Here is an 11,915-nt window from a genome sequence, read left to right as displayed (position 1 = left end):
GTGTTTGTACTGGGGGTCTAAGTACGCTGCCACCCAGTACTGGTCCTTGGGTTACATGCGTGATGGTCGTCAGAAGGTTCACCTAGTGGGCAGTAAAGGTTATGCACCTTCCCTGCCCGTATTTGCTAAAGAATGTGTCTGTGGTCAGATGTATCTTGGCACCGACACTGTGTGCCAGAGATATATTCACTTGCTGCTGAATGTTGCCTTATAGCTCTGGGATGCCCCAGAAATATTTCCTTCCGGGGAACTTCTATTGCGATGTGCCAATGGCCACCAATTTTCTAAAGGCCTCCAAGTCCACCAGTTTATATGGCAGTAGTTGGCGGGCTAGCAGTTCTGACAAGCCAGCCGTTGGAAGAGGATTATCCGGCGTCATCAACTTTTTACGCTCTAAAATTTCAGCCACAGAAGCCTGCCTTCTGCCAGATGAAGGCAACGACAGCACGGTGGAAAGTGGAGTGGAGGACAAATGGGAGGAGAGAGAAGGAGAATAGGCAGGACGTGGAGTGCCAGGAGTGTGGCTTTGTGGGTTCTGATGGCGTTACTCCCACTGGGCTCAGTTGTCCCTAGGTGAGGCGGTCGTCCCTAGGTGAGTGTTGGGCTTACCGCGACTTTACAGCGTTGACAGATGGCAACACTATTGTCAGCAGCTGACACGTTAAAAAAAACACACTGCGGAGCCATGTGCCGGCGTCCTGGGAGCGCAAGATGTGACTGTGCATGGTGGATGGCTCGCTCCAGATACATCCTGTGCACTGTGAGTTCTGCTTGCCTATCTGCTGCTCCATCTCTCCCTCTGAACTCCCCTCCTCTTCCTCTCTTGTGGGCACCCATGTGACGTCTATCGACACGTCATCATCATCACCTTCGATGCGTCATATAGAAGAAACCGCAGCACTCTCCTGTCTTCAATTCAGTGGAATTTATTTCACCAGCAAAAAAAATGCGACGTTTCGACCGTAAAGGTCTTTCTCAAGCAAGTTGCTTGAGAAAGACCCTTACGGTCGAAATGTCGCATTTTTTTTGCTGGTGAAATAAATTCCACTTAATTGAAGACAGGAGAGTGCTGCGGTTTCTTCTATATGACGCATCCAAGGGGGAACTTCTGACTGGCTCCCAACACGACTGGCACCACCACAAGATAAGACTTTAATTTTTTCGTTGTGCTGCTATACGCATTTTTTCCTATGATCATCATCACCTTCACTACCACTGACATTAGAGATCTCAGAGTAGGCTGCAACAGCGGGGACCACCCTTCTGTTGGTACTGTTGTCAGAATGCTGGGTGGCGGCCATTGTTACCTCCTCTTCCTCATCCAATACTAAGAATGGCTGCGCATCAGTAAGGTCTGGAAATGGAGGGTGCAGAAGCGGAAGGCTGAGTGAGCCACTCAACCAACTCTGGTGCATCCTTTGATGTAATGGCACGCACTTTCTCCAACTTTTGACTTAGGCTATGGCCTGGTGCAACTGCCTGACCCCTACCAATCCTGCGGTACGGCCTGACTCTTCCTCTGCCTGTCATTTTCAAAATGACCCTGTGCCAAAGTCCCAAGAGAAGAGCAGTATTTGTGGAAGCAGGTATATCGCAGGCCTCAATCAATATTTGGTGGAAGCAGCTATGTCGCACCCCTCAATCAGTATTTTGTGGAAGCAGGTATATAGAACCCCTTAATCAGTATTTTGTAGAAGCAGGTATATCACACCCCTCAATCAGTATTTTGTGGAAGCCGGTGTATCGCAGGCCTCATTATTTGGTGTAAGCAGGTATATCGCACACCTCAATCATTATTTTGATGAGGCAGGTATATAGAGCCCCTTAATCAGTATTTTTCAGAAGCAGGTATATCGCACCCCTCAATCAGTATTTTGTAGAAACAGATATATAGAACCCCTGAATCAATATTTAGTGGAAGCAGGTATATCGCACCCCTCAATCAGTATTTTGTGGAAGCAGGTATATCAAACCCCGTAATCAGTATTTTGTGGCAGCAGGTATATTGCACCCCTCAATCAGTTTTTGGGGGGCAACAGGTATATCAGACCCATTGCAAATAGTTGTTCTAATAACGGTTGTCCCTCGATATACCTGCTGCATCGCAGCAGAACCGCACACAACTGTTGCACAATACAAATGCACTATAATATGTGATTGCTGGGTCCAACCATTGGGAGGAACCTAGTTTTCTTACTGAATCCACAATAATGAAGGCAATGTTCAAGCATCTCATGGTTAATGATTCCTTAAAAACAGTTTATTTTATTTTCAAATTATTAAAACCAAGATGCTCGCATCTCAACAAACAATCTCTACAAACACAACCGCTTACGCGTTTCTGGCCTAAAACATGGCCCTTAGTCATAGGCCTTAGTCAAAGCCATGACTTCCATTCCAGCGATCTCTTGGCAACATTAATACAGCATGAACATCATTTACCCATGAGGAATAATGAGCTGATTTTTTGTGAATGCAGTGACCATGCTCGATTCACTTCTTTTGGATGGACACAGATATTGTCACTTTAACATCTGCCCACCGCATGTGTGACCACCTCTGCAATCACTTCTATTATACTAATGGAGATAGCATTGCTTTTAACATTTAGTTGTAGAATTCTATGTTTTGTAAAACAATGCACTAGGTACACCTTATGAATGTGACCTTCCAAGGAACTGAAGGTTTATTTTCCATATGGATGAAGTGTACCACACTTTGGCAGCCATTCTGAGTTTTGATTCTGGAGAGCACCAGCTGTGATGAGTTCCCTCTAATTATATATAAATGTCTTTTTCCTTCTTAAAAATGACAAAAGGATCTAGCTGTATGGAGGTCAGTTATGTACCAAGCAATCAAGTAGAAAATGCTTGAGTTTGATAAATGGACCAATATATGAATGTGAGGGAGATCCCATGTTCAAAGCACATAGTCAATCTATGGCATAGATGAAATCTTATTTTCAGCCTTCAACTCATCAGTCATGATTTTGCTTATCGAAAAGCTTGTCTGTTGAGAAATCACCTTGTTATTCTCCTGTCTCATCAATACAATGTTGCTCTAGGTGGATATCATGATACATTTGTGATGATAACCTTTACTGTCAACTCAAGGACACAGCGTAAAATATTCATTCCAAGCACGGATACATTCTTCTCACTGCAGGCTCTGTTTTGTCACACTACTTCCAGGCTTATAAAAGCTTTTTACTGATTAGAAGTGTGGAGGACCCAAAGCAGATCCTCTTAAATACAATAATGTTGCTGGTAAGGTTCACCATTAATCCTATGGAGCTGATAGATGTGTATGTAATGTGTTCCATGTAGAGCATCTGTGATTCAAGCAGCTGCAAACAGAACGGTGAGTAAGCTCTTGGCTATGTGTTGCTTGAATGTTTCACAATACTAGAGCAGACTAGCTACTTCTGGAAACAGCAAGAGCCAAATACATATTTGAGAAGACATTAACATCCAGCAGGAAATGGTGAGATTGAAAAAAAGAATCCAATTTACCTTTTCTCAACAAAAGTCCCAGGAAAATCCCTTCATACCACCTAAACTTTGCACATAATGACTCAATTATGTACAAACTCAATTATGTACATATTATTATTAGCCGGAACACAAACACAACCATAACGTCCTTGGGCTGATGTTCTCAGGAGGCCATTTTTGCTAAATATTGATACTCTATTACCTCAAGCTAACACTGTTTTGCCTCTCAGAGGACAACCATTCTACAGCTAATGGGAGCTATATGCATATTACAGTCAATCAATCATATGATTCCGCTCTGTTTTGTACCTTTTTTTAATTTTAGTATCATTTTATGTTGACGAGTTTTATATTGTTCATGTAAATGTGAAAAATAAAGCACTTTGAACAAACCTATATTTCACCTTGAATAGGATTTAAATTTTAATGTCTACCTAGGGTTCCCTGTAGTAGGCCAGACATATACATTACTTTCGGCTAAATATTGACTGGAAAGACACCTCTGGAGCTGTGTAATAGAGAAATAATAGGACCAGACGTGTCCAGTTTTGGGTTATACCAGTAGGAGATATGGAGGAACCGTCTGTCAGCTTCTATAGATTATCAGTATAACACACTGATATAATATATGTTTATGGAAAAAAAACTGTAGCCTGAAGCTCCTGGGCCCCAATGCAAAATCTGTAACAGGGCCCCTATACACCACATCATTTATAATGCTGTCTTCTTATGTAGAAGTGGGTCCTTTGGGCACTCTCAGACACCAGGACCTCAGTGTGACTGATACTTGGGAAACTAACAGAAAGGGTTTACATTTTATTCATCATTATCATTTAATAATAATTTGTAATATTTCCAGCTCTGGAAGTCTTTCATTTTTAGAAAATGGATATGGCAAGAGAGTCACCACATTACTGAATGTGTAAAAGGAATATCCCTGTAATTAGCTCGGAGAAATTAAGCATAGACATTGCATCAATTTGACAGTTTTTATCTGTCATGCTGGTTTTACTCCAACAGAAGTTGAAGCAGTTATCTTGCTATCATGGTTATAGCCACTGCTTGAATCCTGAAGTGTGTACTGTCTGAAGCTAAGAAGTGTGTACTGTCTGAAGACAAGAAGTGTGTACTGTCTGAAGACAAGAAGTGTGTACTGTCTGAAGACAAGAAGTGTGTACTGTCTGAAGACAAGAAGTGTGTACTGTCTGAAGACAAGAAGTGTGTACTGTCTGAAGACAAGAAGTGTGTACTGTCTGAAGACAAGAAGTATGTACTGGCTGAAGACAAGAAGTGTGTACTGGCTGAAGACAAGAAGTGTGTACTGGCTGAAGACAAGAAGTGTGTACTGGCTGAAGACAAGAAGTGTGTACTGGCTGAAGACAAGAAGTGTGTACTGTCTGAAGACAAGAAGTGTGTACTGGCTGAAGACAAGAAGTGTGTACTGGCTGAAGACAAGAAGTGTGTACTGGCTGAAGACAAGAAGTGTGTACTGGCTGAAGACAAGAAGTGTGTACTGGCTGAAGACAAGAAGTGTGTACTGGCTGAAGACAAGAAGTGTGTACTGGCTGAAGACAAGAAGTGTGTACTGGCTGAAGACAAGAAGTGTGTACTGGCTGAAGACAAGAAGTGTGTACTGGCTGAAGACAAGAAGTGTGTACTGGCTGAAGACAAGAAGTGTGTACTGGCTGAAGACAAGAAGTGTGTACTGTCTGAAGACAAGAAGTGTGTACTGTCTGAAGACAAGAAGTGTGTACTGTCTGAAGACAAGAAGTGTGTACTGTCTGAAGACAAGAAGTGTGTACTGTCTGAAGACAAGAAGTGTGTACTGGCTGAAGACAAGAAGTGTGTACTGGCTGAAGACAAGAAGTGTGTACTGGCTGAAGACAAGAAGTGTGTACTGGCTGAAGACAAGAAGTGTGTACTGGCTGAAGACAAGAAGTGTGTACTGTCTGAAGACAAGAAGTGTGTACTGGCTGAAGACAAGAAGTGTGTACTGTCTGAAGACAAGAAGTGTGTACTGGCTGAAGACAAGAAGTGTGTACTGGCTGAAGACAAGAAGTGTGTACTGGCTGAAGACAAGAAGTGTGTACTGGCTGAAGACAAGAAGTGTGTACTGGCTGAAGACAAGAAGTGTGTACTGGCTGAAGACAAGAAGTGTGTACTGGCTGAAGACAAGAAGTGTGTACTGGCTGAAGACAAGAAGTGTGTACTGGCTGAAGACACGAAGTGTGTACTGGCTGAAGACAAGAAGTGTGTACTGGCTGAAGACAAGAAGTGTATACTGGCTGAAGACAAGAAGTGTATACTGGCTGAAGACAAGAAGTGTATACTGGCTGAAGACAAGAAGTATGTACTGGCTGAAGACAAGAAGTATGTACTGGCTGAAGACAAGAAGTGTATACTGGCTGAAGACAAGAAATGTGTACTGGCTGAAGACAAGAAATGTGTACTGGCTGAAGACAAGAAGTGTATACTGGCTGAAGACAAGGAGTGTATACTGGCTGAAGACAAGAAGTGTGAGGTCCCTTTATACGAGACGAGCAGCAGATTATCAGGAAGGAAGCGTTCCTTCCCGGGAGACCGCTGCATTTACATGCAGCTATTTCGATCGCTCTTCCGCATACCGACTCCTTGTTTGCCGGCAGCAGATCATGATTACACAGCATGATCTGCTGCTGACAAACAACGATTTTTGTGTACGCACAAACGATCAGATTACCCGATAAACGAGCGTTTCGCTCATTCATCGGGTAATCAGAGGTACATTTACACTGCCAGATAATTGCTAACGAGCATTTCTATGAACGCTCGTTAGCGATTATCTTTAATATTCTCAGCCTGAGTAAAGGGCCCTTAATACATATCATAAAACTGGTAATACGTGGTGAGATGTCTTATCTCTTTGCTCTGACATCTCTTGCTTAAAGGGCTTCTGTCATCCCACTAAAGTCTTTTTTTTTGGGGGGCTACTTAAATTCCTTATACTGCGATATATCAATATATAATGCTCTTACTCATTTTCGTTCAGCAGTTTCTTCAAAACTGACTTTTATAATATGTAAATTACCTGTCTTCCAGCAAGTAGGGCGGTTACTTGCTGGTAGCAACTTCATCCTCCTTTCATAGAGACGCCCCCTTTTCATGTTGAGTGACAGGGCCAGCGAACACGCTCGTTCTCTGCTGGCCCTGTCTGCATTCAAAATCTGACGCCTGCGCCATACCTGTCTTCAGTCGTCGCAGGCGCACTGAGAGGAGGACGCTCGCTCAGCCGCTACTTCCTCAGTGCGCATGCGCCAGGTGTAAATGAGTAAGAACATTATACATTAAAATATTGCAGTATAAGGAATTTAAGTAGCCCCCCAAAAAATATATGACTTTAGTGGGGTGACAGAAGCCCTTTGAAGCACCAGCATGGCTCCAATCTCACCCCTTGGGCTTCTCAGTAACCTCTGATCATTAGAAGTGCTCACTAGCTTCCCATATACTGTCTCAGCCCGTTTGTAGCTCTAATTGTCTATCTTGTAGGCATATATGCTGTCGGTATTCCAGCATGCATCTGTACTAAATGCATATGTCTGCTCATAGGCCTCATGCACACGACCGTAGTTCTGGTCGGACTCCGAGCTGCAGTTTTTGCGGCTCGGATGCGGACCCATCCACTTCAATGGAGCTGCAAAAGATGCGGACAGCACTCCATATGCTGTCTGCATCCGTTGCTCCGTTCCGTAGCCCCGCAAAAAAAATATAACATGTCCTATTCTTGTCCATTTCGTGGACAAGAATAGGCATTTCAACAATAGGCCGCCCGTTCCGGAAATTGCGGAAGGCACACAGGTGGCTTCTGTTTTTTGCGGACCACAAAAAGCGGCACGGTCGGGTGCATGAGGCCATAGTCTGAGTTTTACAGGGATTATAAGTAACATAAGCAAATATTGTTACACAACCTTGTGTACTCAGCGGTGGTTGTCAAGGCGTGAATACTAGAACATAAATCATCAAGAAGTCTCCTATTGACAAAAAAGAGAAATACATATTTTGTTGCTAATATCAAGTAACTTAACCTTAGGTAACTTCAATGGTTATTAAGACATTATGTGCATGTGCTATTAACTGCCAATTAATCTATAGTTAAAGGGAATGTGTTATCAGAAAATGGCCCATTTTCAAAAAAAAAATCTAATTGAATATCTTTATTTTACAGTAAACCTAAATCTTGTTCTTTTCGCCTCTCAGTAGTACCGTAATCTCATTATCATCAAAAACTGACAATAAAAGGTAGCATCTATATATAAAGAACACAAGATCCACCACTTACAATAGGGAATGGTTGGTCACAGCTTATCTACTCCCCCTCCCTGTTTGTTCGCCTGCACTGGTCACAGAGCTATGTCTAGAAAACTCTCCCAAATAAGTCAGTGAACGTCTCTAGTCTACAGGTTCCTATTTCCATGTGGCTGCTTTAAAGCATATCTCTAAAAGCTGTTAAAGGGCTTCTACCACCAGAAATACTGGTATGCAGCTGACTGACATTAGCGATGCGCTATAGTCAGCACTACATAACAGTGTGTTTTTTACATTTCTCCCTGCAGCCGTTCTGATAAAATAATCACTTTTACAATATGCTAATGAGCCTCTAGGTGCTATGTGGGCGTAAAATCAGCACCTAAAGGCTTCGTCTGCTCACCCTTTATCCCTCCCAGGTCCCCTGTTCTGCCCGCCCCGCTCGAGTGATGTGACGGTTCGAAGCAGCGTTGACGAAATCCCGCGCCTGCGCTGTTCACTTCTGTATTCGGCGCATTGAGTCAATGATCTGCTCCTGGTGCCGGATTCCTCACTGCGCCTGCGCCGACTACGTCACAGTGAGGAAGCCGGCACCAGGAGAGCGGCCTTCACTCACTGCGCCTGCGCCGAAGACAGAAGTGAACGGCGCAGGCACGGGATTTCGTCAACGCTGCTGCGAACCGTCACATCAATCAAGAGGAGCGGGGCGGGCAGAAGAGGGGACCTGGGCGGGATAAAGGGTGAGTGGACGGAGCCTCTAGGTGCTGATTTTATGCCCACATAGCACCTAGAGGCTCATTAGCATATTATACAAGTGCTTTTTTTTTTAACTAAAACGGCTGCAGGGAGAAATGTAAAAAACATACTGTTATGTAGTGCTGACATGGGCGCATCGCTAATGTCAGTCAGCTACATAACAGTATTTCTGGTGGTAGAAACCCTTTAACAGCAGCTCGGGCAGAAAATAAAATAAATTACGACAACAGAATTTGTGCAAGTATCTGGTTTTAATTAGTTAAAAATATATGTAATGCATTGCCTTCCAGCCCGTCCATGCATACCACCCTGTTAAAAAAGGGTTAGTATGTTACCTATTAAAAGAGTTCTACTTTTGTACAATATCATTCAACTGACAGGCAGCTGGAGTACGTGATAAATTACAAAGACCAGTCTAAAAATGTACTGGAAAAGTTTCCACAAAGACAAACAACTGCTGTAGATAGGCCGTTCTCACCAGACTTTCGCAATCCTAGTGCAACTTCATGACTGATATCACTTAGTCCAGATAATAGTTTGTTTTTCCAGTCTAGGGAGTCAAAGTATCTTCATGTGATTACGACTGAAGGACGTAGTTACAGAGACATTTTTACAGAATTGTTCATACTTTTGTGTGCAGCACAATAAGCGAACAGTGATATCACCATGGTAATATAATACCGTCATGTTAGCATATGTATGAAGTACGCAAGCCTGAACCCTTATTAGCTCTATGAAAAACAACAGAAAAACTACCAATAGTAATATATGAATTAATGCATATGCGATGTCCATGCATTAACTGCGTGATTGTAATAACAATTTTGACATATTTAATGCATTTTTATTTAGCTATTTAACTGTAACAACTGGTTGACATGTGAAAACTATATTTAATTATATGTAGATAGGTCCTAACTGCCAGACCCGCTTCTGTCATGCGGTGAGATGAGAATCCCGCCTCAGGCGGCAGCTGAACTGCTTCTCAGGTGGGCCGCAGTTTGCCTCTGGCTCCCCTCCCTGCCGTTCAGCCTCAGTCCTGGCGGCCTAACGCCTATCAAGCAGTAGAATGTGTGTGATGACATCATCGCGACCTCCTGTGTCTGGTCACAGGCGGCTCGAGCACTTGGTCATGTGGTCAGGTTATCGAGCAGTCTGGGACCCGACGCAGGAGCTGACGGTGATCTCATAGTAAAGGGAGGGACTCATTATATGATTGGAGACATTATACTATGGGAAGGAGCTCATTATATAAATGGAAGCATTATACTACAGGAGAGAGAGCATTATATAAATGGGGCCATTATACTACAGTGGGGGAGTGGATTATATATATATATATATATATATATGGGAGTTATATCATATGGGGGCATTATACTAAGAGGGGAGAGCATTATATAAACAGGGGCATTATACTACACAGGGAGAGCACTATATATATGAGGCAAAGAGCATTATATATACTACTGCTGCATGGGGGCATTATACTATGGAAGCGCTATGGGGGGGGGGGGCATTATATATACTACCACTACATGGGGGCATTATACTATGGAAGCACTATGGGGGAGGGGGGCATTATATATACTACCACTACATGGGGGCATTATACTATGGAAGCACTATGGGGGAGGGGGGCATTATATATACTACCACTACATGGGGGCATTATACTTCTGGGAGGGGGGCTAGCACTATAGGGGGCATTATACTACAGTAGGACTATTGGAGGGGGGGATGAGAGCATTATACATATTGTACTAGCATTACAGGGGAGAATTATACTGCAAGGGGCACTGTGGGGGGAGCATTATAATACAGGTTAGACAACTACAGGAGACATTATAATAGAGGGGTAATATACAGGAAGCATTACAGGGGATACTATAATACAGGCCAGAGTACTACTGGGGGCACATTATAATACAAGCCAGTGCACTACAAGGAGGCATTGTAATTCGGGGGTATTATACACATGGACACTACAGGGGGTGCATTATACGTACCTGCACTACAGAAGGCATAATAATACAGGGTACACTACAGGGGGGTTCATTATAACTACTGGGGACACTGTGGGGATTGTATTACTACTGGGGGCACTATTACTAGCGGGCATAGTACTGGGGGTAGCGGCAGGATGACAATGTTGGGAAACTAGGAAGGGGAGGATGATGGAAAAGTAAGGAACCTATGATGTCTGTGTGTATAACTCTGCAGAGACGTGACGTGGCTGGAAGCAGTCATGCCGGTCTGGGGTCTGAATGGAGAAGATGAGGAAAGAGAATGTCTACATCAGAGGAGACATCGCTGGATGTAGGAGTTATGTGGTTCTGTATTACCCTGTATGTTTAGTAGCCATGTATGTAATGTCCATCCAAATATGTCTTGCACCTCATGCACACTACCATCATTTTGGTCAGCATCCAATCCACTTATTTTGTGGGACGAATGTGGACCTATTCATTTCTAAATCTGTGTGTTGTCGGCAGTCGTGTGACTGTGCTGCAAATTGAAGAACATGTCCTATTCTTGTCCATTTTGTAGACAAGACTAGGCATTTCTACAACAGAGCCCGCAAAAAGTGCAGGATGGACACAAACTACATCTGTATTTTGTGGATCCGTGATTTGTGGACCGCAAAACGGATATGGTCATGTGTAGGAGGTCTAACAGTAGGGTTGGGAGGAGAGGTGGGATTGTGAAATGGGCACAGGGAGGGCACCATTTACATTTTCCCATCAAGCAGCAGAAAGGCTAGAATTGGCCCTGCTAACTGCATAAGGGATCGTTCACACGACCGTGCTGTTTTTTGCGGTCCGCAAATTGCGGATCTGCAAAACACGCATGGCGCCCGTGTGCCTTCCACAATTTGCGGAACGTAACAGGAGGCCTATTATAGAAGTGTCTATTGTTGTCCGCAAAACAGACAAAAATAGGACAGGACACAGGATATATATTTAGCGGGCCATGGAAAGGCGGACCCATTGAAATTAATTAATGGTTCTGTATGCGAAACGCAGAAAACGGACCTATACGGAATGCAAAATACGTTCGTGTGAACGAGCCCTAAATCTGTATATAACCTGACTCTGTTAAATCATTTAATTACAGATGAAACCATCTTCTGATTGATAATACATGTAAGAAGAAGAAATTGGTAATGGCCCTTAGAATGTGGTGTAAGATTTCCAGAAATCACTGAAAAATGCTTAAGGGATTTAAAGGGTTTCTGTAGAGCCATTTCATACTGGAAATCAGTGCTGGTCTCAGATCAAAGACCTTCTAATGTAATCTTCTCACGTGTACACAGGGGTCCCTCAAATTAAATATTAATTGGTTCCAGAACGCCATTGTAAGTTGAAAGCATTGTAAGGGTCT

The sequence above is a fragment of the Bufo gargarizans genome, chromosome 2, assembly GCF_014858855.1.
Source record: "Bufo gargarizans isolate SCDJY-AF-19 chromosome 2, ASM1485885v1, whole genome shotgun sequence".
In the NCBI taxonomy this organism is placed as follows: domain Eukaryota; kingdom Metazoa; phylum Chordata; class Amphibia; order Anura; family Bufonidae; genus Bufo; species Bufo gargarizans.
This window is presented reverse-complemented; position numbering follows the sequence as displayed.